This window comes from Pogoniulus pusillus, chromosome 6 (genome assembly GCF_015220805.1).
Source record: "Pogoniulus pusillus isolate bPogPus1 chromosome 6, bPogPus1.pri, whole genome shotgun sequence".
Taxonomy (NCBI): Eukaryota; Metazoa; Chordata; class Aves; order Piciformes; family Lybiidae; genus Pogoniulus; species Pogoniulus pusillus.
The window spans coordinates 33,447,503-33,464,370 of record NC_087269.1 but is presented as its reverse complement, the minus strand read 5'-3'; the positions used below and the strand labels follow the sequence as shown (position 1 = coordinate 33,464,370).

At 41.1% G+C, this 16,868-nt stretch overlaps 1 protein-coding gene across 2 annotated transcripts in view; it reads right to left on the bottom strand.

The window, feature by feature from the left end:
* Positions 1-16,868, bottom strand: part of PHYHIPL (phytanoyl-CoA 2-hydroxylase interacting protein like) — a 117,612-nt gene that overhangs the window by 53,946 nt on the left and 46,798 nt on the right. The window contains exon 1 of one of the 2 annotated variants that reach the window (XM_064145147.1): positions 16,765-16,849. The exons of the other annotated variant lie outside the window; for it this stretch is intronic. The gene's annotated coding sequence lies outside the window, so the exon portion shown is untranslated. Of the gene's footprint in view, positions 1-16,764; positions 16,850-16,868 lie in introns of those variants that run through there. 2 annotated transcript variants of the gene reach the window in all.

Here is a 16,868-nt window from a genome sequence, read left to right as displayed (position 1 = left end):
TGACAATGCCAACTGCTATTCACATTTCATTTCTTTTTACAGTACAGTGGCTAGCCTATGATACCTTGAAGTGAATTTTAGCCCAAGCTGATTTGTGTTGGAGATTCCCTTAAGATATCATGTGGCAGAGCAGCAGATGCCTTTGTAAAGTCTTGATGCTCTTCTGTACTCTACCAATCTTACGTTTTTATCTTAAGAAGTAGGGCAGGAAGAAACATTTTAATTTGACTAGTTGACTGTAGTACACTTGTGTCATATCATCTGGGTTTCATTCTGCTATTCACCTCCATATGAATAAATCTTTCCTTTCTGCTGTAATGTTTACAGTATTTGTTTCAATTTGGAGCCATGCCCATAAGGCAATTATTTCCATAGTTACTGTTAATCCAGTTTTTAAAGACTCATGACTTACTGAGACTTTATTAGTCTCCTTATACTTCATCAATTCTCTGTGGGTTTTTTTAGCAACTAGTTGTTCCATCAGTTCTAAAAATACCCAAAGGAACACCTCAGATGCATTTGCTCAAGTGATGATGTTTCTTTATGCATTTCTTAGTTACCCTTTCCCAGCAGTTCACAATTACATCAATTTCTTAACCAAGCCATTATTCAAAGTTTAATCCCTTTCCTAATAAACTTCATGGCAAAAGTCCAGTCTGTTTTAGTGGAAATAACAATTGGTTCAAAAATATATCTCTTTTTTGCAAATTAATTCAAATTGATATTTTCTTGGTCAAGTTATTTTGTGTTGTTTTCCCTTCTGGACTTACAATACAGTCTCTTCATAATATCTTTAATCTCCTGGCAAATTTTGCAGCGTACCCTCACTCTGTCCTTGTTTTTCTCATGTGCATTAAAATTGAAATAAAAAAAAACTGTTTTAGTGCTCCTCCAGTTTTGTTTCCAGCTCATATTTTACTTAGCTAAGTAGCCCACGGTGATGCATTCTCTCTTCCACATTTCCCATTTTCATTGGAGCAAGACACATTTCTGCTAGATTTCCATGACAGTATCTTCTTGAGTCTTTCCTACTGCCCTTTCCCTTTCCACAAAGGCTTTTCTTAAACTCTGCTAACTGATCCTGCGAGTTAGATTTCTCTGATAATACTGCATCCTTTCACCGAATGACGTCAAAACTCTTCAAAGACAGCCAACAAATTCAGCAATATATAAAGCCAATAAAGTCTAAGTGACTAGTTTCTCAATGTCATCTACTGATCTAGACTTTTATAACTACAGCACTTCAAGCTTTTCATATAAGCACAGAAGATGATAACTCTTTATTAATATCGCTGCCTGCCAACTTTTGTACCATCAAGATCTGCTACATCTGAGCTGACATGGCAAGGCAGGAAAGACATCATTACCTTATCTCCTACTGCTACCATAAACACAGATAATCAGCTGCTAAAGAAACAGAAGGAAAATGATATTAAATGAATGAGAGAAGGAACACCCAGACATTCCCTCTCTTTGGCTCAGATCCTGCATGTTTAGTGAGACCAGTCTTAAATTTCACTCATCTGACTCACAGTCACTTACTGCAAACTCTTATACTGTCTTTCAGATCCTTGATTATTTGACTATGTGATCCACAAGTAGAATTTCTGAAGGAGATACATTGGAAGCACCAATTAGGAGCTATGTTTTACATAATTTTGCTCTGGCAGGAATGTGTGTCCACTTAGCATCCATGTACAGGCAGATTAGATAGAACATACAAACACCCCATAAAGTCACCCTAGGTTTATAGCACTGTTTAGTTAACATCCACAAGCACATTAAGCCGTGTTCTGCTCTGAATGATGTCACAACATCTATTACTTATGTTCTGAATATATGGCAGCTCTACAGTATGTTAACTATTGATGCTACAGCAAACCTTACAGAATGCCAATTGTGGTACATATGCAGTGCCCCAGAGCTCTTAAAGTCAGTGGAGGAACTGTGGTGTTCTGTGAGCCTTGAAAATTTGACTCTAAAACCTGTTAGTGACTGATTCCCTGCTTCTGCTTCTTAAACCAGGCTGCACAGGAGGGTTGTTACAAAGGCCACTTTTGCCAAAGGAGCTTATTTGCTCTGGGATCTTTCTACAGCCAGTGGGAAGTGACAAAATCCTCGGCAGAGTGTCTCAATAGGAGTTCATTGTAGATGCTCTGAGTTGCTCCAGAGAAAAATCTTTCTTTTGATTCTACAGAAAGCTTGGGGAGACAAGTAACTTGAGGCTAAGCCTGTCTTTGTGAATGACTCCTAAATTGTTCTTATGCATTTGCAACAGCTATCTCTGATAATTTGCAATATATTCTGAAATAAGTAAAGCAAACAAGTATGGCAAAACCTCTCTCCTAGGCAAACACTGGTTCCTCACCTCCCTGTCCAAAGTTCAGGGGGCTTAATCTACCCATGCTCATGGGGACAGTGATGACTGCAAAGCAGAGGCAAGAAGTCGTTTATCCAGGAACACCTGTTGCCTCACGACAGAGGTCTGACAGTGGCTCCTGTGTGATGGACCATGAGCCTGTTTTCAGACTTGTCTGATCACTGCTTATCTGTGACCTGCTGAACTCACATCAAAACTCCATCATCTGTACATTCTTTTTTCTAATTCACTCTATTCACTCATATTTCTTCTACTAACTTGACATCTTACAGGAGCTTTTCTCACTAAAATTACTAGATCTATTTATCTATTTTTCCCCTTTAGTATCAGTATTTTTCATCTTCTTCTTAATTCTGTCTGTTCTTATTGTTCCTTCAATTTCAGTCTAACTTCCTCTACTCCCATCTATCTGAACTCATAGCTTCTGATTAATACACCTCCACATAAATTCAATTCTTCCAGTGTCAGTACTTTTTTTAGGTTTGACCACATGACTTTCTCTTGGTCATTTCTAGGGCAGGGAGGGAAAATGAGGTAGAAAATAGCAAAAGAAAAAGAAAAGAAAGAAAGAAAAAAATTGCTTCTGTTGAAGCAGTTGGTTTCATTGAGTGAAAATGAATTTTGTGGTGTCTTGTCCTTGTCATAACTATTTACAGTAGCTGCCACTGGACAAGAAGACTGTATTTATGGATTGTACCAGTCTCTTAATATGAATGTGTGTGTAACTAACAGAGGTTCTACAACAGTGGATCCAGCAGAGCAAGAAAAAAAGTAGTGGTGTAAGGTGGAGCTTATACAGAGCTTTGCACTTGAAATGCTGCTCGTCTCAGTTAGTCCTGCCATCTCTCAGTATAGGCAACAGCTACACTGCTCTAGCTCATTTCTTTCATTTCTTAGAACAGTTGCTACATTTTAAAATGTGTTTCATAGCTGTAGCTCCATCAAATTAATTCAGAGGTTGCACCAGCTTCATTATGCACGCATTTAGAATAATACAGACAACATCACACAAAAACTGAGCACAAAACTGCCTTAATTTCTGTCTACCACTAAACAGCTCCTCCCAGGAATGAATTAGGTCTGCTGTTAAGACACTTCCATTTTTGGAGCAGAGCCAAATGTTTTACAATAAAGGCTCTAGAAATGTTTTACTACATGTGTGTTTACATTCATAAAATGTATTCAAGTACAGTTATTCAGAAAAGGCAGATATGGCACAGAGTGAGCCTAAGGAGAGATGAAATATTGAAGTTCTTTAGCATTGACCAAGGACTATTCACATTTACCAAATAGTGCAACTGAATTTAATACCACTGGCAGTAAATTATATCCAAATCCTCCATTCTCTGCAGAGAGTTTGAAGCTTGAGCAAAAATGCTGTGGCAATTTTTTTATCATCTACCTTGTGTTCTTGCTCTTTCTTGAAGCTGATTAATATGTCACTAAAAACTAGGGAGAGCAAGTGAAGTATAAATCAAGCTAAATCTGAGGCCTAATGAGATTAGCAAGTATCAGACCCATTGGCTATCTATAGCCCGGCCACTAAGGCTTATGCCCTCAGGAGTTAATAACAGGCCTATCACAAACATGAAAAGTGCATTTGACTGGCCTCTACCTAAACTGCAAGCAAGCCTCCCTGCTTCCAGCACAGAAGTAGTGATGTCTGATAAAAATGTGACAGCAAATAAGTCAAGAGGAAAACACAGAGAGGCACTCCAAGATGTTTTCAAAGCTTCTTTCCATGCTTAGGAGGAAAAAGCGATGCTTACTGACAAATGAGACACACATTGGGAAGCCCAGCTGTGAAAGCAGCAGAGGTTTCACTCCTTTCACCAGCCAGTTCAAAACTACCTTCTTAATCAAAATTTGTAAAAACTTATCTTAAAGAAAGTATGCAGTGAACATAATGGCTAACGTGGGGAAAACCAAACTGCCTGAACCTTGGTTTGGTCTTGATACACAGTGTTTCAGCATTTGAACCCATGCCATCTAGAACTTAGGAGAGCAGTTCCTATCAGCAAGCATTATTAAGCAGCAGGCAGTCTGGGCAAAGATGCTCACTCCCAATGTGCTGCTGTTTGATTGCAGAAGACAAATGCCTGGGAGGTGCCAGGAGTGTCAATACAGAAATAAGTGCAAGTGCTGGGATTAGATTACAATTGGTCTGGGATTTTCAGCACTCATTTTAATGAGTGCCTGACAGCATAGCCTAAATGGAAATATTATACAAGCTTCATGCAAACTGTGAATTCTTGGAGTAAAAGCTCCTTCCTGTATGATGCTGGGGGAAAGCACTTTATCAACAAATATATTCAGACTGAAAGAGGTCATGCAAGTAGTTTTAGAGGGAATGTATGGTCTTATTCCTGTTTTCTCATTTTGGATTTCTCCACCCTCTCTAGGGATGGTGGTCTGGACTCTTTACACTGTCAAACTCTCACTGACCTCAACAGAAAATTGCTCATCTCAAAATACTGCTGAGCAGGGCAGCCAGCTGCCTCTCCTTCAGCCAGTTGTTCCCAAACTGAGGTTACAATCCTGCGTGTGCAGCGGCAAGGCAGGCAATTGAGAGCAGGGTCAGTTCTCCAGCTATTATGTGGTGGCTCCACAGGCTGTGGGAACAAAAGCTTGGCTATAGCAATGATAGTGGGTATCTTCTTTCACTGCTTTTAAATTGTTTCTTCTTTTCCTCCCCTCAACTAGCCATGAATTCTTATTACTGCCTGATCCATCTGAACCCTAAGGCAAAGTTTTCAGCACTGGACATGCTCCTGCAGAGAGAGTTTTGTATGAATTATAAAGTCAGGGCATTCAAATCGTACATCAATTCCTTTCCTACAGGCTCTCTTCATGAACGCTAATTCATCTTGAAATGATGGTATGCTAAGAAGTCACTTAAGCTCTTAAGCTTCTCTGATCTCATGTCACAACCTCAAGAACAACCAAAAGGGAGAAGGAGAACGCTCAGAAAAGCAAATAAAAAGCTAACCAAAACTGCCAGAGAAACATTTCTGTTGCTGCAACTGCTGTTAAATAGAGAGATCACACTTTGCACAGAGAAAGCATAACAGTATGTTCTGCTACACAGCTCATAACAAACTTTGATTCAGTCTAACGTTTTTATTACCAAAAGATTGTTGCTGTGGTGTCCTCCTTGTTTTGGAGGAGACTGATAGAAAGGCCCTCTGCATGCCCCCTTCTAGAGACTAAAGGAGGAGGAGCAAATAACAAAGAGATACCCAGCTCTCCTCCACCATGGGAGGATTGTTGGCTATTTCTGACAAACAGAATGTCATTTTGGTAGAGACATATCTGAAAAACTCTTTTTTCCTGCCATGACATTTAGCAGCACTGATAGTCTTTACAAAGCACTCTTGTATTTCAGAGAAAGCATTACCTCATGAACTTCCAAAAAAGCTAAGCAACACATTTATTATAGCCTTAAATTATGTCTTCCAGGCCTGCTGGAGATCAGAGGGGTTTGCACAGGGGAGCAACTAAGTGCAAGTCACTTGTAATGTTCTACCTGCTAACTAAAGAGCAGACAAACACTGGCAGCCTAGGCTAGAGCTGCAGGCATACAATGCTTTCTATGCCTCATTTCAGAGCTACAGCATTGCTTTCCTTCCTCTCGTGCTCTCTGCCACACACCAGCAAGCAGATAGGAGCACAGGAGCAGCTGACCACTTCTGATGCCAAGGCACTGTATGTGGTAGACCGTAACAGCCCGTGCTCGCCAGCACTTCTCAAAGGAAAGGAGAAGGCAGTGCTGCTCTTTAGCCTTGTATCAGGGTGGGGGAAGGAAGATAAAAGGATGCCACTGGCTGTACTCTCTATCTTCTTTTGGTAGCTAAGCAGAGGAAGCCAGGTCTGGGGAAATGTATGAATATGAGACCGTGGCAGTTGACCTCTTCCACACAATATAGCAGTTGCAGGAGTACTGTCAGAGCCACAATGCCAGCTCTTGATGCTGAGCTCACACTGAGAAAGTGGGCAGGACAGAGGAATAGGAGCCCCTTTGATGCTGTTTCTACCCTTCTCAGGGCATAGCACAGTGGCTGGGACAGCCAAAGAAGCACACACGTGGCAGAGCTGCTCTCAAAATCTCATTGCTGTTCTCCTGCTGTTCTCCTCCCCAAAGTGCTTTCTTGTGCTCACCCTCTTTGCTACCACTGATTTCTGGGGGAAAAGAGAAAATAGAATGAGATGCAAATATAAGCTGACATTTTCAGAGATGACACAGCACTGCTGCAGGGATCAGCAGGCATGTGCTGGGCCTGCTTCACTCCAGGAGAGCAACAGATCAGCGACACATAGAGAAAGTGTAACTCTCAGAGGTGAGGAGTCTTCCACTTGACACGTACATCCCAACTGAATACCTGACATCTACACCTCCCCTGAGTACTCCCTTCCCATGCTGCCCTAACTCAGGATCTGCAGGACACCTTTTGACTCTCTACAATGACACAAAGGGAGACTGGAGCCAGGAGGGAATCAGTCTCTTTTTGGTGTCAAGCGACAGGTCTAGAGGAAATGGTTACAAGCTGTGCCAGGGGAGATTTAGACTGGATATTAGGAAATAAGTCTTCATTGAAAGGGTTGTCAAACACTGGATGGTCTGTCCAGGGTAGTGGTGGAGTCACCATCCCTGAAGATATTCAAGTGGCCTGTGGACCTGGCACTAGAGACATGGTTTCACATTGATCTGTCAGTGCTGGGTTGAAGGTTGGACTGAATGATCTTGGAGGTCTCTTCCAGCCAGATATGTTTTGTGATTCTATGATCCCAGAGTGACAGAGGGTTGGTGGAGAGAAGAGACTCCACATATTTCCATTATTCAGAGGTAGTTTATAATTTGTTTGAGGACCTGTGCTGCTCAAATTTGATTCTATTTTGAGAGCTGCATAATGACTGTTGATGACATCTGCCCATGACAGGCAGCAGGCATTGATGAGTACTGTAAACATCCCATTTCCAAATGTACAGCCACGTGTCTCCTTTCTGCTCCAGGCAACTGATAGAGATCCATTGATGGGAGCTACTGTTTAATATGGTAAATGGTTTTGGAGATTACAACCTTCTCTTATGTAATCTTCTTATATAAGGACTGAGAAAGAAAACACGTGAAGAACAGAATTTGAACTGCAAATCAGCAGAGGATCTGGAGCTCAACACAGGTATTGCCATATTGAAAAGTCTTTTCAGAATATCCAAAGCTAATACAAAGACAACAGAAGTAAGATTCACTCTCTTTTATATATACACAAGAAAAACAGGAGTTGCACCTCACCTCAGACTCCTATGTAATAAGCCACTATCTGGTACTTAGCTAACCAGATGCTCAGTGAATGAAATGCAAGGCAAATAAGCAAGTAAGTTTTAACCCTCAGCAAAATTAAAGTCAGCAAACCCCTCTAATGTCTGGAGCATAGAGATTGCAAATGAGTTGTTCCTGGGATAGGTTCAGGTGGAAGAAAAACATGTTGTTCTTAACCAGCTACCACGTGGCGACACACACTGCCTGACATTTTGTGCATGCTGATTTGTGAAACCGTGCCGCGCTACTGCCTTCAGTCTCCTGCTGTAAGCACATTGCTTGTTGCTCCTAGGGAAGAGTGTAATCAGTCATTACTGCTCATTCCTCACAAGCCATGCTGTAGTAGAGAAAGACAGAGGGAACGACTTCAAATGTTCAAAATCTTGAAGGCAGAAAGAGAATTTTAAAGGAAGTATAGAAAGGAAAAGTAGCAAAATGGATAGAAAATGAGAAAAAGCTCTTTCATCCTTTCCTTTCAGATTTATTACTGCCTGCTCTGCTCCTTTCTTTATCTTCCTTTTCTGTCATAGCGCAAGTTTTGTGCGATCAGATAAAGCAGCAAAAAGCCAACACATGCAAGACCTGAACATACCAGAGAGATTAACAGCGTTCATGGGTGGAGGCTGTTTGTAATGATGTAAGAATGTCTCAGCAAGTCTCATACCCATAGAAAAATGGTCAAAATCAGTAAAGGGTAGGGTCTGTCCTGTCTTCTGATTGTGAGGTACAGAGGGCTCACAGCTTTACAGAATCCAGTAAGTGATGGAGGTTTTTCACTGCTTTTAGATACAACCAGCAATAGAACAAGGGGACACAGTCTCAAGTTGTGCCAGGGTAGGTATAGGCTGGATATTAGGAAGAAGTTCTTCACAGAGAGAGTGATTTCCCATTGGAATGGGCTGCCCAGGGAGGTGGTGGAGGCACCGTCCCTGGGGGTCTTCAAGAAAAGACTGCATGAGGCACTTAGTGCCATGGTCTAGTTGACTGGCTAGGGCTGGGTGATAGGTTGGACTGGATGACCTTGGGGGTCTCTTCCAACCTGGTTGATTCTATGACTCTATGACTCTATTTTCATCAGTTCTTAAGAGAAATGAGAAAATGCTGGGATAAAAATTCACCATCATTTGCTCACACATTTTTTATGGATTCACTTCAGCTGTGTTCAGTTCCGTATATGTTTATCCTTCCTATAAATTCTAACGACAGAATTTGCTGCTGCTGAGACTCACAGAAACTGAAATCATTATGTAAATTATTCAGTGAAGGATATGGAATAAAGCATTTCTAAAGATGGAAAAAAACTGAGGACATTTCACCTTTGACCTGTCACTACATTAATTATAAACAAAAGGACTCATGTCTGAGTGGGATTTTTTTTCCTAATCAAAAAGCTGTAACTTAGAATCAGTTAACATTAAAATGTTTTTCATGCTGGACTTTATAAACCTCTCAAAAGGAAATCACAACCTAAACATGCATATTTTATGAAAAACTTGCCACAATTTTTTCCCCCCTCTGTTTGCATTGTTTACTTAAAACAGTATTTGGTGATGTGCATTTCCTTGGCAGTAAGATCAAAGTAAAACTGAGAGGAAAAAAGGGCTAAACCTTCTAACACTGGCTGCATTTACAATGAAGTATCACAGGCAGGACAAATCCAAACACAGTATTGTACCTGTTTTCTCTCAAGCCCTGAAGAACAGCTCTGAAATACAAGGCAGAGAGAGTGCCCCGAAAGAGGGAAAGTAAAGAGAAAAACCCAACAAACAATGGCATGATACACTACATGTCCTTGTTTCATGGGGAAAAAAATAGTGCTGGCATTGATCATCTGGCTAGATTCAATCAGTTAAGAAAAGAAGAATTTCCTGTGTTTATTTCTGAGCTGTTAAATGCAAGTAGATGTGTTATCACAGTGGCTAATGACACTGGCCCTACTGAGCTCTCTGGCAGTGCTCCTCCTTTGATGTCCTATGCTCAGCAAGGGAACATGTTTGTGTATCTTGCTGAAGCCATTTATGCAACTGAGCTCAGCATACTTTAGATAGACTCCTTGAGACAGCTCTGGAGAGCTGGAAACCCACGGTGTGCAGAAATTCCTAGAAGTAGCCTTTGTGCAGCAGGCGCCGAGAGCAAAAAACTCAAACCTGTAAATCTGTGTTTTTAACGCGCTTTGCCATTGTCACACTGAGGAACACAGAGGCATAGAGAATGTCAAGAAAGTAAATTTCTGCTCAAAGATACCTTTTCTATTAATTTCTTTAAACTACCTCTGCCATTTTTATAGTATTCCTACAGTGCTGCTCCTCCTTCGACTTGCTGTGTTGTTTTCCATCATGAGCAGTAAGTTAGCTGTCTGGATCTCTTCATTCGCTGTGACATTAGGTACTTAAGCCTAAGGCGTCAATGACTTTTGAAAGGTTGCACAGAGTGGCAATGCTTTGGTTCTGAAGATGAAATACATCCCAGCACTGAATTCTGAATTTCAATTATTTCTTGACCTATGCTGACATTTTGCACTCTGTTTCCTCCCCCCACTCCTTGTAGGAGATACACATTCAGTTATCCAAACATTTCTTTTGGACACTGATATAGCTTAGTTGCAAAAATGACTAAATGTATAAGAAGGACAGACCTTATTTATAACTGGTCTGTTCCATATGTGATTGATTGCCTCCAGTAAAGATACTTAAATGTAGCTGAGCTATTTATGTTGGACAGTGTCATTTGGCAGTCATCAGATAGCTGAGCTTTGTTAGTGCTCCTCTGCACATGGCCCAGCAGACATCATTATTTCAAAAGCCATTACTATTGCTTATTAGAGTTCTGAAATAACATTTTTTTTCTCTGCTTCTGTAAACTTGCTGCTTTTTTCTCCTGCACTGAAGCCATGATTTTCCTTCATCCTCTCTCAGCCCCATTTTGCTGAGTTGTTTTTTTTTTTGCTAGCATAATGCATGCAGTGTAGCTTTTATTTTTATTTCATACATAATAACTCTGTTTGCCATGTAAGGTATAATGGGTAAGGAAAAGCATAAGGGTAAAACATTTCCTACAAAGTTCCCTAACGCAGTGGTGATGTTTTCTCTTCTCAGAGTGATAGCAAGGGGGGGTTCACTGACTCCAATATATGAGCTGAAGCAAAAGGATCTGGCCCAATTAGCCTCCCAGAAGGCTTTTCACAGGAAGATGTTCTACAATGACAGCTGGCACTTGACAGCGTGGTGTTTTGACACTGATCAGAATAATTCATAACTACTATGACACTATTTCAAGTAATTTAAACATAATGTGCCCTGAAACTATAAATAAATAATATGGCAATGATCTGGAGGTACACTTCGTATGCAGCAGCCCTTGAAGAAGGTAAACAAATGAAGTTATCAGAGAGTCTGAGCACCAGAAGGCTTGTTGCTCTGCGAGGTGTACATGTAGATGTCTACTTCTAAACTACCAAACATGTCCCTAAAACAACATTACACCAAAACAGTGGTGAGGTCAGAAGGGGATACTGGTGAACATCATCACAATGTAAACACTGTTCAGGTTTTCACATGAGAGCCCCACGCAGCTACAAACACACAGCTGGATCTGCTGAAAGGATTAATTATGGCCTATTCAGGTTTCATCTCTCCAATGAATGGAGAGCAATGGATTATAACATCAGGAATCTTGAAAGCATTCAAACAGTGATGCTCCAGAAGAGTCCCTCTTGACTTAGTATACAAATCCCAGGAAAGAACTGTACTGTTGGCATGTCGTTTAGAGGGAGTGGAGGTGATACGCTAAGGGAGCTGGGGTTGTTTAGATGAGAGAAGACCCCAGGGGGGACCCTCAGGGCTGCCTTCCAATACCTGAAGGAATTCTACAGGAAAGCTGGAGAGGCACATTTCATAAGGGTGTCTAAGTATAGGACAAGGGGGGATTGTTTTAGAGCTGAGGGAGAGTACGTCTAGACTGGATCTTAGAAATAAGTTTTTCAGTATGAGGACGGTGAGAAGGTGGAACAGGGGGATTGTAGATGTCTCCTCCCTGGGGTGTTCAAGGCCAGGCTGGATGAGGCCTTGAGCAGCTGGCTCTAGTTGAGAGGTATCCTTGCCCATGGCAGGGGGGTTGAAGTAGATGACCTCTAAGATTTTTTTCAGCCTAAGCCATTCTGTGATTCTGTGTTGATTTTCTGTATTTCTGTTTTGATACATTGAAGTGGCCATTGATTTCTGAAAGGATGTACAGCAAAAGTTGCAGGTTTTTATCCCTCACATTTTGATGATCAACACCACAGCAGCATGACCATCACATGCTTCCTGTTCATCACGAGTCTAGAGAGCATAAAATCCCTCAATAATCAAAATAAAGAGTCATGGGCAGACAAAAATGCCTGCACAATTATGGAAAAAGCATGCAGCAAATGAAGTTGATTTGTAATTTTTCAAACATGAGAAATGTAACTTCTCTTTCAGAAAGTTGTGTAGACATAAGTAAAGGGGACACAAATTCTAGTCTTGAATATGCCCTTCTAATTCTGAAGGTCAGAGGTTACCTTATATCTGAGATAAATACTGTTAGAGATGAAAAGTTATCAGAAATATTTGTCATCCTCAATTCTGTGCACTCAAGACGGAAGCACATCTCTGACATTTTGGCTTGACAGTAAACAGATTATGAGCAGCAGGGAGGGCAAAGCCCAGGTGCACAGTTTAGATAGAAGTGCTGGTTATGGAAGTCACCTAATCTTGTTACAGGAAGCACTGTTCTGGGGGGAGTCTGCTGTAGACTGAGCTAAACAATGTGTCCAACAGCAGTCACTGCAGAAATCCATTCCTTGGGTAGGGTAAGAACAGGACTTGTGTAACTGTAGTGAGATTTCTGTTCTGTTACAGCTATAAGAATAGTTATCTGCCACACGTACTGTATACAAGTGCTCATTTTAATTAAGATTTAATCTCTTTCATCTCTACCCTAATCCTTGGTTCTCTTTCATTATATTCCCACAGAGCCCTCCAGGGTATTTTCTGGCACTGGAAAGTTTTTAACTTTGCTGGGTTTGGTCTGGTTTGACAGGTTCCTGTGTATCCATCTTCATCTTTTATTTTCTAACAGCACTCTGCTAAATACAAGAGGCAGGAAAAAAAAAATCCACCAACGTTTGAGCATTAATTCATTGAAAATGGTAATTTGTGGATTTGAGGAACAGCAAAGGTGCCACTAGAGTGTATAAGTGGGCAGCTGGCACAGTAGCTTTTGCCAACATTTGCGTCATCGTGGGAGTACAGCAATATGGTAGCTGTTAACATTGTACTTAGTAAATATCTCATCATATGTGAAGATCTGACTAGCCTTTTGGAGGAAGAAGCTGAGCACTCTCTGCATCCATGGCAGGATTTTATGTTTTGTAATCTTAGCAAATCTCAGCAGGCTTCTTTCCAGGGTGCTTAAATACTGTGTACTTCAAACAGTGAAATAATTCACATGTTGAACTACCCAAAGAAAAAGCATAATGCTCAAGATGGCAGGTTTTCTCATCTCACTCAAACCTGAGGGTAAAAACCACACATACTTGGTGTTGTCAAACGCATGGTTTTGCTGCTGTGAGACCTGGTTTCTATGATGTTTGTAGACCACAAAATCATTTGGGTTCTAAGAGACATTAAAGACCATAGAATCACAAAATCATAGGATGATGTAGGTTGGAAAGGACCTTAGAGATCATCTACTTCAATCCCCCTGCCATTGGCAGGGGCACCTCTCGTATAGACTTGGTTGCCCAAGGCCACATTTAGTCAGGCCTTGAACACCAAAGAGGAGACATCTGGAACCTCCCTGGGCAATCTATTCCAGAGTCTCACCAACCTCATACTGAGTAACTTCTTCCTAAGATCCAGTCTAGATCTAGTCTCCCTCAGATTCAAACCATTCCTCCTTGTCCTATATTTAGACACCCTTATTAAAAGTCTCTCTCCAGCCTTCCTGTAGGATCCCTTCAGTTACTGGAGAGCAGCTCTAAGGTCCCCCTGAAGTCTTCTCTCATCTGAGCAGCCCCAGTGCTCTCAAGCCTATCCTCCTAGCAGAGGTGTTCCAGCCTTTGGATTGTCTTTGTGGCCCTACTTTGGGCTCGCTCCAGCGGTTCTGTTGATGAACCACATGAAGCAGGTTTTTTGAATACTGAGAAACTCTAAACCAAATACAACAAAATGTTCTATGAAGCCATGACTAAAACTAGGGGGCTAAAGAATAATTTCCATTCAGTAGTAACAAGTGCTTATTTATTCTCCACTCCAGCTTCTGAAATGAAGATTCTACCTACAGAACATCACCTATGGTTTCATTCTTACATTTACAAAATCCTACACCATCTTTTATGGCAGAAATCCATAATGTGAGGTAGTGGAGGGTAAAAAAAAACAACCAAACAAAAAAAACCAGTACTAAATGACAGCATTGTTTCAAACTAAAACAGCTTATGAAAGTGCTTCAGCTACTGTGATAGGCAAAAGTACCCCTACATGCACAGGAAATTAAGTTTTATTGTTTGACATGCAATGTAAGAGGGGTCATTTACACTTCTTACTAAAAAATTAATTACTTGCATGTTCCCTAATGAAATACTTTACATAAGCCTCATTAGCATGGCTGTTTACATTCACAAGTATTGGTATAAAGTCATAAAAAAGGCAGGCACTTTCTCCACCCTATCCCTTATGCCTAAAAGCTTGACATTTAGATCTGTAGAGAAATATCCCCTCACAGGAAAACCAAAAACAAAAATTCCACCTTGTGAATGAAAGTGAAGAACCTGAAATGTTGCTCTGGAGAGCGAGACATCAGCAGACTTATTTTATCAGTAGGAAGCTAAGGAAGACTATAGCAGAGGTGGGTATAATATTTTACTGTCAGCATGGGGGTCAGCCCACTGCCTGAGAGAAGTGAAGAGATCGTGGTAACCAGCCAGCCCCAAGAAGGACGGAGGAGTGGGGAGCTCAACCATGCTACAAAGTCACCACTTCACTTCCAGCTGTAGCTCAAAGTTGTTTTGCAAGCCGCCTCATTTTTATTTACTAAAAGAGGTGAAAGAAAGAGCCTCATGCAGCCATTTCCAATCTGACTGGACAGCAAAGAAGATGAGGATGAACCTACTATTTGTTCTCTCCCAGGGAGTTTCCATTGTCCTGCTGACCTGGGAGAGCCCCATCATCCTGAATGCATACAGTCACACATTGCTCAGAGAAGGCTGAGATGCTCTACTGTTTCTGCTGTTCCCAGGTCTCATTTCTCTTTTTGAGCAGGTACTACCTGGTGAGTTAAGCCTGGCTTTCAGCCAGCCTGTGGCTAGAGGTCCCACCCTGTTCAATGTATGTTTGTGCATTTGATAATGACAGAAAAAGCCTTAAGCTGTGGCTGTACTGACCAGCTGTCTGCAGTGTGCCTGCCAAGTTCCAAACAAGTCTTGGGAGAAACTGTTAATAAAGAAACACTGTAAAATAGCATTTTGTATAGAAAGTACTCTGCCATGACACATGCAGTGTTATTTTGGACCAGTTTTCTTAACCAAGCAGTAAACCTTGTATTAAAATAAGGACAGCTGAAGCCTACTGCTCTCCCCATAACTAGCTTTCAGAAAGGAAAAGAAAGGAAAAGAAAGGAAAAGAAAGGAAAAGAAAGGAAAAGAAAGGAAAAGAAAGGAAAAGAAAGGAAAAGAAAGGAAAAGAAAGGAAAAGAAAGGAAAAGAAAGGAAAAGAAAGGAAAAGAAAGGAAAAGAAAGGAAAAGAAAGGAAAAGAAAGGAAAAGAAAGGAAAAGAAAGGAAAAGAAAGGAAAAGAAAGGAAAAGAAAGGAAAAGAAAGGAAAAGAAAGGAAAAGAAAGGAAAAGAAAGGAAAAGAAAGGAAAAGAAAGGAAAAGAAAGGAAAAGAAAGGAAAAGAAAGGAAAAGAAAGGAAAAGAAAGGAAAAGAAAGGAAAAGAAAGGCACAACAACAGAAAAGTCCAAACAGTAAGTCCAAGCATGCCAACACACGCGAGATTCATGAAAGTGGAAGATTATACTCATGAATTTGATACAGTTGGAAAGCGCTGACACATTTATAAAGCCAAGTACTATTCACTCTTGGTTTCGCAGTCAACCACCAACTCTGCTGGCTTTTACAGTCCTAAGAGGCTTGAGGCAAAAACACATCATCTGCACAGTCAAAGCACCTATTGTTTAAACTAGGTGAAAGAAGAAAGTCTGACATCCCACCCAGTAGAACAGATAATTCTGCATCTATATAAACAAATCAAGCTCCACTTGGAAAACAAGCAAGAAGCAAACAAGAAAACCTTTCACCCTGAGCATCTGGGATCCAAAGGCTTTCAACTCCAAGAGAACAAACCAAATCTGAGCTCTACCACATGCTTAAAGAGCAGGTCTAACCATCCCTTCAGAAGAGGGTGCCATGTCTTACACTCCATTCCTAAATCACATACATGTACTCCACCCCTCCATAAACAAATATATTCATTTCATGGAATCAACCATAACCTTTTGAACAGATGGGAAAACTGATGGGCTGAGAAGCAGTGAATCCCTTACTTGCTGAATTCAAGAAGAGAGAATTTTGATTTTGAAAGGTTTTCTAGAGAGAGTTTTCCAACTTCATGGCTTAGGAGAAGATCAGCAGTATAGATGAAAACAATTTTACACTGTTAAACTCTGGAGTCATGTGGGAAAAAATACAAAAATGCTTGATTTAAGCAGAGTAAAACTTTAAAGGAAAATGTACATCAGATTTGCCTGCCGAATGTGAACATTTGTACTCAAATCCCTCAGTCATTGCACACTCAGGGTTGCACCAAGCCATTAACTCTACAATAATTCTCTTTCTGCTCCCCACAGCAGCACTACTTCCTACTTTCTGCATGCCTGCGCTGCTCACTGAATCTCACTTTCCATGCAGGTAGGGGGTCAAGGTGTTCCAAGCCTTTCCACCCTGGTTTCTCTGCTCTTTTCATCTTCTTCCTCTCCTTGTTGCTTAGCTCTTTTCTAGTTCCCTTTCTTCCCTCTTTCCAGTCTCCCTCTGCCCCAGGGCTGCCATACCTCATGCACAGGGCGATCAGTTGTGATTCTTGCTTGAGGAGCCGCTCTCGCTGACACTGGAGATGGCAACTTCTCCGTGGGCCCTTCCGCTCGCAGAGGGCTCT